The sequence below is a fragment of the Triticum dicoccoides genome, chromosome 4B (assembly GCF_002162155.2).
Source record: "Triticum dicoccoides isolate Atlit2015 ecotype Zavitan chromosome 4B, WEW_v2.0, whole genome shotgun sequence".
In the NCBI taxonomy this organism is placed as follows: domain Eukaryota; kingdom Viridiplantae; phylum Streptophyta; class Magnoliopsida; order Poales; family Poaceae; genus Triticum; species Triticum dicoccoides.
Genome location: NC_041387.1, coordinates 72120881 through 72136448, shown reverse-complemented (window position 1 = coordinate 72136448; position 15568 = coordinate 72120881).

Below are 15568 nucleotides of genomic sequence, written 5' to 3'. Positions count from 1 at the left end.
CGCGCACACACACTGTGCGCGTCGAACCAATGTAACATAGCACATTTTTGTACGATCATGATTAATCTTCTATATCTAAATAGCTAGCCCCCACTAACTATTACTGGCACCTCGTTGTGTCGCATAAAGGCCTGCGCCGACCGGCTTTGTCTGCCCCGGCATTCAAGCTACCGCCCATCCCTCAATTGCCATTCGGGCGGTGTGGTAGGTGTCTCCTCCTTGGGAATAGGGCTTCAGTCTGTCGAGATACAATTCGCTGCTCCTGCTGCCTGCAGAACGAGCATAAATCGCGGGGCTACCGCAACCGCTGGATGCCATTGAGCTCTCTTGATAGCCCTATCTGTCCTCCACCTCCTCTGCTCCGCCCTGATGTTGCCTCTAGTCACGTGCCGCCTCCTCGGTGGGTCGCGGCTGGGAGGTCCCCTCGCTCACTGGTTCGGTGCTGCCGGCGCCGGGCACCACTCAGGCCATGTCGGTGTGCCCGGGTGATGCCTCCTTCTGGCCGGCTGAAGATTTCGTCGTCGTCCCGGCGACGCCTGAGATGCAGGAGGAATCCGCCCTCCTCTCCACCAACACGGCGGTTGCCTGGCTTGAGGGCGATCGACAAGATGTCTCCTGCCAGCAGGCCGCGGGCATAATCGCCACAGCCATCGGCACGCGCAAGGAGGACATCGAGGTGGTCAAGCACTACCCTGAGAGATTCTTCGTCCGCTTCATGTACCAACACCACTACATCGAAGCCACGTCCCATGACCACCTGCCCGGCTCTGGCTACCGCATCTTCGTGCGCCAATGGAGGCTTGAAGTTCATGTCGACAACGAGGACATGCTCCAGTATGTCCGGCTTTGCTTGGAGGGTGTCCCCCTTCATGGATGGAACAAGTACGTCGCCACCTTCCTCATCGGTCGATGCTGCTCGTTGGACTACATCAAGCCCCGCACTCGTCGCAAGGAGGACACAGGGGACCTTGCGCTCTGGGCGTGGACCGCTAACCCTGTTGGAAATATGCCCTAGAGGCAATAATAAAATGATTATTATTATATTTCCTTGTTCATGATAATTGTCTATTATTCATGCTATAATTGTGTTATCCGGAAATCGTAATACATGCGTGAATACATAGACCACAACATGTCCCTAGTAAGCCTCTAGTTGACTAGCTCGTTGATCAATTGATAGTCATGGTTTCCTGACTATGGACATTGGATGTCGTTGGTAACGGGATCACATCATTAGGAGAATGATGTGATGGACAAGACCCAATCCTAAGCATAGCACAAGATCGTGTAGTTCGTTTGCTAGAGCTTTTCCAATGTCAAGTATCATTTCCTTAGACCATGAGATCGTGTAACTCCTGGATACCGTAGGAGTGCTTTGGTTGTACCAAACGTCACAACGTAACTGGGTGACTATAAAGGTATACTACAGGTATCCCCGAAAGTATCTGTTGGGTTGACACGGATCGAGACTGGGATTTGTCACTCCGTATGACGGAGAGGTATCTCTAGGCCCACTCGGTAATGCATCATCATAATGAGCTCAAAGTGACCAAGTGTTTGGTCACGGGATCATGCATTACGTACGAGTAAAGTGACTTGCCGGTAACGAGATTGAACGAGGTATTGGGATACCGACAATCGAATCACGGGCAAGTAACGTACCGACTGACAAAGGGAATTGTATACGGGATTACTTGAATCCTCGACATCGTGGTTCATCCGATGAGATCATCGAGGAGCATGTGGGAGCCAACATGGGTATCTATATCCCGTTGTTGGTTATGGACCGGAGAGTCGTCTCGGTCATGTCTGCATGTCTCCCGAACCCGTAGGGTCTACACACTTAAGGTTCGGTGACGCTAGGGTTGTAGAGATATTAGTATGCGGAAACCCAAAAGTTGTTCGGAGTCCCGGATGAGATCCCGTACGTCACTAGGAGTTCCGGAATGGTCCGGAGGTAAAGAATTCTATATAGGAAGTCCAGTTTCGGCCACCGGGAAAGTTTCGGGGGTCACCGGTATTGTACCGGGACGATCGGAAGCTCCCGGGGGTCCACCGGGTGGGGCCACCTATCCCGGAGGGCCACGTGGGCTGAAAGGGAAAGGGAACCAGCCCCTGGTGGGCTGGTGCGCCCCCCTTGGGCCTCCCCTGCGCCTAGGGTTGGAAACCCTAGGGGTGGGGGGGCGCCCCACTTGACTTGGGGGGCAAGTCCCCCCTAGGCCGCGGCCCCCCCTTGGAGATTGGATCTCCAGGGCCGGCGCACCCCCCTAGGCCCCCTATATAAAGAGGGGGGGAGGGAGGGCAGCCGCACCCTAGTCCCTGGCGTCTCCCTCTCCCCCTATACCACCTCTCCCTCTCGCTGAGCTAGGCGAAGCCCTGCCGAGATCGCCGCTGCTTCCACCACCACGCCGTCGTGCTGCTTGATCTCCATCAACCTCTCCTTCCCCCTTGCTGGATCAAGGAGGAGACGTCTTCCCCAACCGTACGTGTGTTGAACGCGGAGGTGCTGTCCGTTCAGCACTAGGATCATCGGTGATTTGGATCATGACGAGTACGACTCCCTCAACCCCGTTCTCTTGAACGCTTCCGCTCGCGATCGACAAGGGTATGTAGATGCACTCCTCTCTCTCGTTGCTAGATGAACTCCATAGATTGATCTTCATTGAAAGTGCGTTATGTCGACTAGAGGGGGGGTGAATAGGCGATTTTTATGAATTCTTCACTGAGGAATTTGCCGGTGAGGAAATTCCTTAGCGAAGAACTATTAGCAGCGGAATAAGTACTCAGAAGTAAGCATAACAGCATGCAAGCATGGTCATCATGATGAAATGAAGACAAGCACATAGTATAGAAAGCGTAATCACAGGATAACACAAGATGAAGACAAACAGACTGAAGAAATTGAACTGAGAAAATTGAGAAAGTCTTCAGTCAAAGTCTTCAAACACAGATATGAACAAACACTCAACACAGTAATGAGGAAATGAAAGGGTTGAGGAAATAGAACCAGTAGGTTGGTGAAGACAAGGATTTGGTAGACCAGTTCCAACTGCTGTCTCAGTTGTACGTCTGGTTGGAGCGGCTGAGTATTTAAACTCGAGGACACGCAGTCCCGGACACCCAGTCTCTGAGCACGCAGCTCAGGACACCCAGTCCTCATCGTATTCTCCTTGAACTAAGATCACACAGATCCCGTCCAATCACTCGTGGTAAGTCTTCAGGCGACTTCCACACCTTCATAGACTTGGTCACTCGGCGATCCACAATTCCTCTTGGATGCTCTAGACCTTGACGCCTAACCGTCTGGAAGTAGCACAGTCTTCAAAGGTAACAAGCGTCGGATCCACGCAGGATCAATTTCTTCAGTGATGATCAATCACTTTGGGGTTTGTAGGTGTTTGGGTTTGGGATTTTCCTCACTTGATGATTTTCGCTCAAAGTCCTCGGAGGATGGGTTGCTCTCAAATGACAAGTGTCAAGTTCTCTCGGAGCAGCCAACCAACTAGTGGTTGTAGGGGGCGGCTATTTATAGCCTAGGGAGCAGCCCGACATGATAAGACATAAATGCCCCTCAATGATATGACCGTTAGGTGGATAAGATATTTTGGGACAGCTGGCGCGCAACACAGCAACGGTCGGAAATTTGACTCTCCAATTCCTCAGGGCTATCATGTTCCTCACTGTGTAGGTAATTCACACTGACGAATTCCTAACTCCTCATTCAGAACAAATTCATCAGTGACCAGAAGAACTTCGTCTCTGTCACTGAAGAAAGTGACTGAACTGTATGAGATTTCCAAAGGCTTCATTCGAAGGGATTGGTAGGTGTAGGATTTTGAGTTGAGCATCACATGGAAAATTTTCCTTAGTATTTCCTCGACCCCCTTTAACAGTACGGTGTTTCATATGACTCAAGAAAGAGAAAATGAAACTACGAAAACAAAAGTCTTCACGCTTCATGTTCCAGAAATGAATACCAAGTCTTCAAGGTCACACCAATTTCTTCACTTTCAAAGCCTTCAGAAAGTCTTCAGAATATCAAAGTCTTCAGTTGAAGAACTTCATTTTTAGGGGTCGACTTTCTCTGTAAATATCAAACTCCTCATAGAATTATAGACCTGTGCACACTCACAAATGCATTAGTCCCTTAACCTATAAGTCTTCAATACACCAAAATCACTAAGGGGCACTAGATGCACTTACAATCTCCTCCTTTTTGGTGATTGATGACAACATAGGTTAAGTTTTCAACGGGGATAAATATATGAAGTGTATATACTGATATTGAGGAATGTGATTGCAAGATATAGAAGAACTCCCCCTGAAGATGTGCATAGTGAGGAATTTGCTTTTGAGGCATTGCACATTTGAAGAGTTGAATCATGGAGATCTCCCCCTATATCTTGTAATTCATACACGCATTTGATATATAATATGAAGAATTTGAAATGCATGATGAAATATGGTGCCTGATGAGATTCAGCATGCGTGCAATGTCATTAACGAGGAAATAAGCATGCAGAGCATAATGCAACAAAAGTATCAGCGCACCATCGGGTTTAAGATTACAACTCGATCGAAATAAAAGATTCAGAAGAACAAGAGTTGTAACTTAATGCCCTTAATATAGACCCGCTTGAAGACTAACTCAGATTTCTCCCCCTTTGTCATCAAATGACCAAAAGGATTGAAACTGAGGACTAACGCCCCTGAAGAATTTCAAGTCGATGGAGGAGCGCCAGGGTTGTCGGGGTTGTTTGTTGTAGCAGGGCCTGCCGCAGTGTCATCCAAATCTTCATACTCATCAGTGTCACGTGATGAAGAATAAGAGCTGGCCACCAAGGAAGGAACTTTGACCTTCTTGAATTTCTTCGGTGGAGGTGCAGACCAGTCAAATTCTTCCTTGAGACCCATATTCTTCAGATCAGCAGCGCTGTAGACATGAGAGAGAACATCCCAGGTACGGTTGAAGGTTTCATGGAGGTAGTATTGGTTTTTCTTCACTGCATTGTGTGTTGAGGTCATGTTGTGAAGAATTGAACCAAACTAACGCTTGACCCATTTATGATTGCGATCAACCTTATGATGAAGACTGAGGAGTAACTCACGGTCAGTCATCACCCTGGGTGCTGTGGCTTGAGGATTTTGCTTGACTGAGGTATTGGCGGCAGAGTCATGTGTGGCAAAATCGTCATTGGTAGAGTAAGATGCAGCCTTGCGAAATTGACCATCCAAAGGACGAATGCCTTCATCGATCACAGCAGCGGCCTTGCCTTTGTCATCAGCTGATGAAACTGTCCGTTTGAGGACTTCAATGGGAGGCAAGTAGCTACCGTGGTTCAGAGTGTCAGCTTTGTAATTCAGTGAAGATCTTGCCCTGATGAATCTCACAATCCAAGGAGCATAGGGCTTCAGCTCGAATGGTGACATAGCAATATTGGCCAGAGTCCTCATGAAGAAATCATGGAAGTTTATGGGAACGCCATGAATGATGTTGAAAAGCATATTCTTCATGATGCCAACGACTTCTTCATCATTTGAGTCGTGGCCTTTGATGGGACTCATTGTCTTCGTCAGAATTCGATAGACAGTCCGAGGCACATAGAGTAATTCCTTGACGAGGAATTTGGTTCGTGGGGCCTGCCTTGGCTTCAATGGCTTCATCAGCACCTGCATATAGGGATTTGAAAGTTCTGGTTCGTTGTAGATACAACGAGCATCATCAAGTGGAGGACTGAGTGGTAGAGCACGAAGCAATTCAGTTGCAGGTGCCTTGTAGTGAGTATTTTTAGACATCCAGTCTAATACCCAGGAGTTCACGTCTTCAGCGTCTCCGATGATGTGCAGAGTTGCATAGAATTGAAGAATGAGTTCTTCATTCCAGTCACAGATATCAATGCAGAAATTTAGAAGTCCTGCGTCGTGAAGAACACTGAGGACTGGCTCAAAGCCGGGCAGAGACTCCATGTCCACATGAGGAATATGTGCATGATCAAAGACTTTGTCTTTGTTGAAGAGCACTGAGGAATAGAAATTGGCTTGGCTGGCAGTCCAGAAACGCCTCTTCCTTATGCGAGCAGAATCATATGGATTATAATCAGTGAAGAATACATGCTCGGCAAAGAATTCTTCAGCCTTGAACTTTTGTTTGCTTGAGAACGGATTCTTTTGCTTTGGTAGAGGGATGTCAGTGAGTTGCATCACCACCTCAGGAATCGCGAGCTCAGGTTCTTCAGGCTTAGGCATTTCTTGTTCCTCAATAGGTGCAGTCTGAGGATCAGCAGCAGCAGGTTCATCAGCACTAGTGGCTAGAATTTCTTCATGCACAGAGAGAGTGGGTTGAGTTTCTTCAGAGCCCATTTGAACTGTTGGTGTAGGGGACCGAGGAATCTGTTGGAGCGGGGTGAAGAGAGGAGTATTGGGATGCTGACTTTCCCAAAAGTCATCATTCATCACAGGTGTGGTGCACCCAATATCCACATCTTCATCTTCAATTTCCTCAACACCAGCCTCTTCAGCTGTGAACTGAGGCATAGGTGAGGAAATGACTGGCGTTGAAGGGATTGCGTCCACTTCAATTTCTTCATCAATCTGCTCTGACGAAGCAGCAGAATGATGTTCTTCATCAGATCCGATTGGGATCTCATAATCTTCTCCAAAAGGAACAAGGTCCTTTGATGGCATGGAGGAAATCGGAACAACATCAATTGGATTTTCTAGTGAGCTGGTCATTGGCTTCATTTTCTTCGCAGCCGAAGAATTTGACACAGCTGATGCCTTCCTTTTCTTCACTGCAGCTCGCTCTGCAGCCTTGGTCTTCTTCACATCAAATGCACATGGAAGAATTGGAGTTGGTGTAGGTGCAGATGGAGCTGAGGAATCTGGTTGTTTTTTTTCAGGCGCAACTGATGCAGTTGCCCTGACTTCTTCAGTTTCTTCAGGCGCACCACTAGTGGATGCCCTGGCAATTTCTTCAGCGGCTAGAATAGGATCATCATCCCTGGAACTGGCATTTTCATCAGCAGCCAGAACTTCATCAGCGGTGCTGGCATGTTCTTCAGTCGGCTGAGCTGAGACTCCAGCCTGAGGAATTTCATGTTGCGTTGGAGCAGCAACATTGGTGAATTTCTTCGTCAGGTTGACGAATCTGACTTTGGCTCCTTGCCAATCAGCATAGTAGGCATCAAAGTCATTGCTGAGGGCTTGAATTTCAGACTGAGCCTGGAGAAGTTCCTCAGGTGTCATTCTGACAACGTTTTTCTTCAGGAGCTTCTCCTTTCTGTATTGAGCTTTCTTAATCTCTCTTGCCTTTTCAAACTTCCATTTCTCTTCAGTGATGAAATGGGTCAGCATGTGACTTTGACCAGCGGTCAGATGAAAATGAGGCATTGGGGTGTTTGGATCCTTGTGCCAGAGATCAATATAATTGAGGATTTTCCTCGGATCCAACAGCAGTGGCACAGATGTGCCTTTGGCTCTAGCGGCCTTTACCTGTCTGTCTCTGATGATTTCTGCGAGTTCATCATCAGAAGCTTCATCATCAGAAGGCACATGGAATGCGACCTGTTTCTTCTTTGGACTTGGCCGAGGACCTCGTCCAGCTGTTGCTTTGGTCTTCAGCAGAGTCGGGCCAGATGACGACTTTGGTGCAGCAGAGGAACTTGCTGAAACACCAGAGGCAATCGAGAAACCAGCAGTCCTTTGACATGTAGTCAGATGCACAGGAGCTGAGGACTTTGAAGGAGTAGTAGCAGTGTGAGGAATTTGCCGTGAGGGCGCTGCTGAGGAACTTGGCCGTGGGGGCGCTGCTGAGGAACTTGGCCGTGAGGGCGCTGTTGGTGAAGCACTTGGCTTACGAGCAGGCTTCTTTGGCATGGATTTCCTCGGTTTGACTCAGGCCTCAGTAGTAGTAGCAGTGGCAGAATCCTCATTGAATTTCTTCACTGCCTCCTTGGCTTGTCTTGCCAATTTGGCTTGGCGCTTAGCCCATTCTTCAGGAAAGTCCTCACCACGTTTGATGCTTGTGGGGTCAGCTACTTGGCCAGGTGCCAATGGAGCTCTTGGGCATGGAGGATTGAGGGCGAATTTCTTCATGTACTTTGGAGTCACATATCTGTATTCCCTCCATTCCCTTGCCCATCTCCGTTCAATCTTCTGAATGCGCACCTTGTGCTGATTTTTGTTTTCTTTGCCATATTTTGCTTCATCAGGTGTGCAATAGTCAGCATAAATTTCCTTAGGGATTTCAAACACAGTCATAACCTCAGGTTTCTTTCCTCCTTTCTGCGGCTTCTTACCGTCTGCCATATTCTTCAGTTGAGGAATTTGAACAATTGAGTTCTCTGAAGAAGTATGCAGTTTTTCTTCGAGGAACGCTGCAAATGAGTTAAGTTGATGAGAACCTAGTGATTCAGCAGCAGACATGAGTACCTGTGAACAGAGTACAGGTGCGAGGAATTTGGAGAGGTCATATGTGTTCTGAGAAGGTTTTTGAAAAGAACAAGTTTTGAGGAATTTGACCAGATGAACCTTGAGGAATTTCACTAAGCGTTCTTGTCTTAGGTTCCAGAGTTGTACAGATCGAAGATCCACACAATTAGGGAATCTTGAAGAAAATGATTGCTTAGAGAAACAATTCAAGATCTTATGATGTGTGCGGTGTTCATATGTGTGAAGATTTGAAGAATAAACACCTTTGAAGATTTTTCAGGAAAGCTTGAGAATTAAAGTGAGTAATAAAAGTAACTTTTAATTACCCAAAATGAAGAACGCGACGAACTGAGAAGAACAGATGGGAAGTTCGTCAGGTTAGATCTTCCTTGCCCTAACTCGGCGGAGGAAGACAGCTACGGCGGCGGCGGAGTGAAGATTTCCGCGGTCGGCGTGAGTACGACGGCGACGAGGTCGAGGCAGCGAAGCTCTTCCTCACCGGCGACGATGAAGTAGCAGTGGCACTAGGGTTTGAGGAGCTCGAGCGGGAGAGAGAGGTCGAGCAGAGTAAATGAAGTGAGGAAGGGGAGAGGGGTATTTATAGACACGGTGAAAAACTGTTCGCCTGAAGATTTAGGACGAACGTGCCCCTGCCCTTTCTCCTTCACGCGACATGTGTCACCCATGTACTGTGTAGTGGAGATCGTGTACAATCGTGGGTGAATAGAATAATGCATCGTGGGATGCGGAACAGTATGTGCGGCAAAACCGAAAATTTGGATAAGATTTGTTTTAAAGTTTCGTTCGCAATTTCTTCAGCTGCCAAGGACACAGTGAAGATTTTGAACGAGTTTCAAATAGAACGCACATGAATAATTTGCGAATAGATTGGGTTGAGTACAGCATAGAGGGGGAAGGGTCCGATTACATTCACTTAGTAGAAAAAAAACAACTTGAAGAAATAGCTATAAGTGAATGCTGTAGAGGACATAAACTCATATATATATATATATATATATATATATATATATATATATATATATATATATATATATATATAGGCAATGAAGAAAAACGAAGGAAACAGTGATGATTTTGCAAAGTTGAAGAATTTGAAAAACTGAGGAAAAACTCAAATTGAAGATTTTCAACTTTTTGTGGTGGCGTGACCCACCGTATAAGAATGATGATTTCAGACACCGCGTACAATTGTCGTAGGGTTCTGAGAATCAAATTCTTCATTAATTTCTTCACACTTAGAGTGTTATTCTTCATTGATTGAAGAAAAACGTTTCTTCATGTGTTGCACATCTAAGTCATCAATTTTGCATAAGTGTTAGGATGTGTGTCCTTTTCAAAGAACATTCGAAGATTCTAAGATATTTAGTTGACACCGCAACTTGCTAAATCTCTTCTCATCCAAGGGCTTAGTGAAGATATCAGCTAACTGTTCTTCAGTCTTCATGTGCTCGATGGAGATGTCGCCCTTCAACACATGATCACGAAGAAAATGATGACGAATCTGAATGTGCTTTGTCTTCGAGTGCTGAACTGGGTTGTGAGCAATCTTGATGGCACTCTCATTGTCGCAGAGGAGATGCACATTCTTCATGTTGACGCCATAGTCCTTGAGCGTTTGCTTCATCCAAAGCAGTTGAGCACAACAAGATCCAGCAGCAATGTATTCAGCTTCCGCAGTAGACAGTGATACGCAGTTCTGTTTCTTCGAGGACCAACAGACCAAAGATCGTCCAAGGAAATGACAAGTGCCAGAAGTTGACTTGCGGTCCACACGATCACCAGCATAGTCAGAGTCAGAATATCCAATGAGATCAAAAACAGAGCCCTTGGGGTACCATAATCCTAGTGTTGGTGTGTGAGCTAGATATCGAAGAATATGCTTCATAGCCTTATGGTGTGATTCCTTCGGTGCAGCTTGAAATCGGGCACACATGAAAACACTAAGCATTATATCTGGCCTAGATGCACATAAGTACAATAAAGAACCAATCATGGAGCGGTATACCTTGTGATCGAAGTCAATACCATTTTCATCAGTGCATAGATGGCCTTTTGTGGGCATAGGAATTTTGATGCCTTTGCAATCTTGCATGCCGAATTTCCTTAGTACATCTTTGAGGTATTTCTCTTGAGATATGAATATGCCATTGCGCTGTTGACGAATTTGAAGACCTAAGAAGAATTTCAACTCTCCCATCATAGACATTTGATATTCTTCACTCATTATATAGGCAAATTCATCACTATAACGTTGGTCAGTACAGCCAAAGATAATATCATCAACATATATTTGGCACACAAACAGTTCACCATCATAAGATTTAGTAAAGAGAGTAGGGTCGAGTGAACTGGGTGTGAAGCCATTCTTCACGAAGAATTCCTTCAATGTATCATACCACGCCCGAGGGGCTTGCTTGAGGCCATAGAGGGCCTTATTAAGTTTGAAGACTTTGTCAGGATTCTTTGGATCTTCAAAACCTGGGGGTTGAGCAACATATACTTCTTCCTCAAGCTTACCATTGAGGAATGCACTTTTCACATCCATTTGATATAATATGATATTATGATGATTAGCATAGGCAAGTAATATGCGAATAGCCTCAAGTCTAGCAACAGGTGCAAAAGTTTCATCGAAATCAATTCCTTCAACCTGTGTGTAGCCTTGAGCTACCAGTCGTGCCTTATTCCTTACCACAATGCCATTTTCATCTTGCTTGTTGCGGTAGATCCACTTTGTGCCAATGATATTATGCTTGTGAGGATCTGGACGTTTGACCAGTTCCCAGACATTGTTGAGCTCGAACTGATGTAATTCTTCTTGCATAGCCTGAATCCACTCCGGCTCCAAAAATGCTTCATCTACCTTAGTGGGCTCTGTGATAGAGACAAAAGCATAGTGCCCACAAAAGTTAGATAAATGTGAAGCTTTTGAGCGTGTGAGAGGACCTGGCGCGTCAATGTCATTGATGATCTTGTCAACTTGTACTTCTTTTGCAACGCGAGGATGAGCTGGTTGACGTCGAGGTATTTGATCATTTTCTTCAGCACCATTGTCTTCAGGTGCGTCAGCTCGATGTTCTTCGCGTACTGGAATGAATTCTTCAGCAAATTCTTCAGTAGGAATGACATCCTCAGTTGCCTTGAACTTGATAGAATCCTCAGGTGCTGGTTCATCTAACACAGAAGGTAGGTGCTCTCTTTGCGAGCCATTAGTTTCACCGAACCGCACATCTACAGTTTCAACAATCTTGTGAAGAACAATGCTGAAGACTCTGTAGGTGTGCGAGTCCTTTCCGTAACCAAGCATAAAACCTTCATGTGCTTTCGGTGCAAATTTAGAATTGTGATGAGGATCTCTAATCCAACATTTTGCACCGAAGACTTTGAAATAACTCACATTGGGTTTATTGTCAGTGAGGAGTTCATAGGCCGTCTTCTTGAAGAATTTGTGAAGATATACTTTGTTGATGATGTGGCACGCAGTATCAATTGCATCAATCCAAAAACGATCAGGCGTTTTGTATCCATCAAGCATAGTGCGAGCCATCTCAATAAGAGTTCTGTTCTTGCGCTCCATGATGCCATTTTGCTGAGGAGTATAAGGAGCAGATAACTCATGGGTAATACCAAGTTCATCAAGATAGTCATCAAGACCGGAATTCTCGAACTCAGTTCCATTGTCACTTCTGATGTGCTTGATCTTCACACCAAAGTTGGTTGAAGCCCTCGAAGAAAATCGTTTGAAGACTTCCTGCACTTCATGTTTGTAAGTAACAATGTGTACCCATGTATATCGAGAGTAATCATCAACAATGACAAAACCATATAGAGAAGCAGCATTAGTGACTGTTGAGTAATGATTAGGTCCGAAGAGGTCCATGTGAAGCAATTCGAATGGACGAGTAGTGTCATGATAGTCTTCGCTGGATGCTTGGCCTTGGTCATTTTTCCAGCTTCACAGGCTCCGCATAAGTGATCCTTGAGGAATTTGACATTCTCAATGCCAATGACATGCTTCTTCTTCGCAAGCATGTGCAGATTCCTCATGCCTGCGTGACCAAGTCGTCTATGACATAGCCAGCCTTCTGAAGCTTTTGCAAGTAGACACACGGCTGGTTGTGGTCCTGTAGAGAAATCAACAATATACAAATCTCCTCTCCTAAAGCCTTCGAAGACTTTGGAATTGTCAGCTTCCATAATCACAACACAGCGATACTTGCCAAAGACAACAACCATATCAAGATCACAAAGCATTGAGACTGACATGAGGTTGTATCCTAAGGACTCAACAAGCATGACTTTGTCCATGTGTTTATCCTTAGAGATCGCAACCTTACCAAGACCCAATACCTAACTTTTGCCTTTGTCAGCAAAGATGATATGCTTCAGATGTGATGGTGATAAAGGAGCATCCATCAAAAGATTCTTGTCACCAGTCATGTGATTTGTACATCCACTATCGAGGACCCATTCAGTGGTTTTGGGTTGGTCATCCTGCAGATGAATTAGTGTAACTTACAATCTCATATGCTTCATCAGTGAAGAATATGATATTAAGTTCATCAGATGAATTTCATCAAGCGGTAAACAGATATAGCAGTATGAGGACGTGTGAAATGAAAGTTCATTTCATCATGGTTAGCCTGCGTCCTTTCAGGCAATTTTGTCAGGTCCCCAGCAAATTCTTCAGACATTAAGGTACGCCTGGAGACCTGACCCTGCAGAAGAGATTAGTTCTTTTTCTTCACCACCCACATCCGAAGGGGTGGCAAAGAGTTCATCACTCTGCGAGCACCATATGAGAATGGTGGCATAGAAGCCAAACCATTTCGTTTCACATAAGAGGGGTTAGGGTAAGCATATGAATAAGCAGAGAAATTCTTCGAGGACTTATGAGCATAATGATTTGAAGAATAATGTGCATATTCGTAGCCCTTAGCTCTACCCTGCGAAAAAGAGTTGTTAGCACGATGATAGTCATATGAGGACTTTGATCCATTTGAGGAATTTGATCCACATGAGGAATTTGGTCCATATGAGGACTTGGATCCATATGAAGAGTTTGTTCTGGGGTTCCCATTCTTCACAGGTAGTGTCATGAGGACATTCACCTGAAGACTTTCAACATAACTTTTGGGAACCCAGATTTTCTAAATAGGGGAACCGTTCCTGCAGTTAGTCCCAACATATCTAGCAAATACTTCACCATTCTGATTTTTGAACAGTTTATAGTTGGAGTCAAATGACTCATCAGAAGAATGAGGAGATTCACATGTAAAGACAGGTAACATGGATGGATCAACTAGAGGTCCCTTTGCAGCAACCCATGAGGTTTTGGGGTACTGCTCAGGCTTCCAATATGTTCCATCAGCATTAAGTTTCCTCTCAAAGGCAATACCCTCTTTCCTAGGGTTTCTGTTGAGGATCTGCTTTTTGAGCACATCACAGAGAATCTGATGCCCTTTGAGGCTTTTGTACATGTCTGTCGTGTACAGTTCCTTCAGCCCTGCATCGTTAGTGATACTAGCAATGTCCTCAGATGAGGAATTAGTGATAGCAGAGGCAGGTGAAGAATTTGTAACAGTTGAAGCATTTGAACATTCAGGTGAAGAATTGGCAGATTCACGTTCAATGCACTTTAAGCATGGAGGAACAAATTCTTCCTGAGAAGTGCTGATTTGTTGAGCAAGTATGTCAGGACCCCGACTCAATGTCACATCGATCTAGCCGGTAACACCTCATATCACTTTGCGGCCTCACGCACGGTATCCCCACGGGTGTCTCCTTACCTTTGCCCGGGACCGTTTGCGCCTTTCGGCTCACGTATATGATAGTGTCGCTAGCATCCATATGATAAGGAGCCCGGGCTGACATGACTAGTCGTAAACCCAAAGTGGCACAGACTTACAGGGACAGGCATCCATGACCCAGCTTCGAACGTGTCGGTCATCAGCAGGTGGGTCCGGGCTGTAGCACTGGGCTAGCAGGACTCCGGTAAACCGGGCTGTAGCGGGCTAACAGGACTCCGGTACTCAAAGCGTGACATTTCCCCGAAGGGACAGACACAGGAGCGAAGAAGGACACATGCCGGCCAGCCTAAGTGTTCCAGAGCAGTAGCAAGCTACCATGGCTCAGCGGTAACACTAGGAGACATTTCCCGGTAAGAGAGGCTACTAAAGATAAACAACTAGATAGTCAGATCCCACACATACCAAGCATTTCAATCATACACACAATATGCTCGATATGTGCAAATACAACGAAGCATCACAACATGACTCTACGACTCAAGTACTTTATTTAAGGCTCAGGGAGCCATACATAACATACACAAAGGTACGGGTCTCACGACCCCATACAAGTCATACAGTCATACAAACCAGCAGCGGAAGTAACTTGTCTGAGTACAGACAACTAGTAAAATAAAAGAGGCTTGGAAAACCTAACTATACTACGTGGTCCTTCACAAGCTCAGGGTCACCACCTGGGTCTTTAGCCTACTCGTTGATGTCAACGTCTACATAGAACCCATCAGAAGGGGTTGCAGCGTCTTCTGTAAAATGTAGATTATAGCAACATGAGTACAAAGGTACTCAGCAAGACTTACATCAGATCCTACATACATGCATATTATCAAGAAGGGTTGGTGGAGTTATTGCAGCAAGCCAGCTTTGACTCTTGGCTAGACTATCCTACGATACTCCAACTTGAAATGGTTTTGCGCACACGAGTCCACTACTCACCACTTCAATACACCACCGAGGATCCACCTCCGTCTTCCTATGGAAGAGCCATCCTCGGCACTCACACTTATCTTGAGGCTTTTAACAGTTTCCATTTACTTGTCTATGAACTGTATAGGCAACCAAGTAGTCCTTTACCGCGGACGCGGCTATTCGAATAGATCATGTTAACCCTGCAGGGGTGTACTTCTTCATACACGCTCTCACCACTTACCGTCGTTTACACGACATGTACTCGGAAACCTTCAAGCGGAAGCCCAACGTGGGTGTCGGCCACGACCTACCTAATCACCTAAGCCTCCAGTCCAGGTTTATCGCCTATCCAGGTTCCATCCGCAGGGAGTCCGGCCGAGGTTTCCCATACGGCCCCGAAC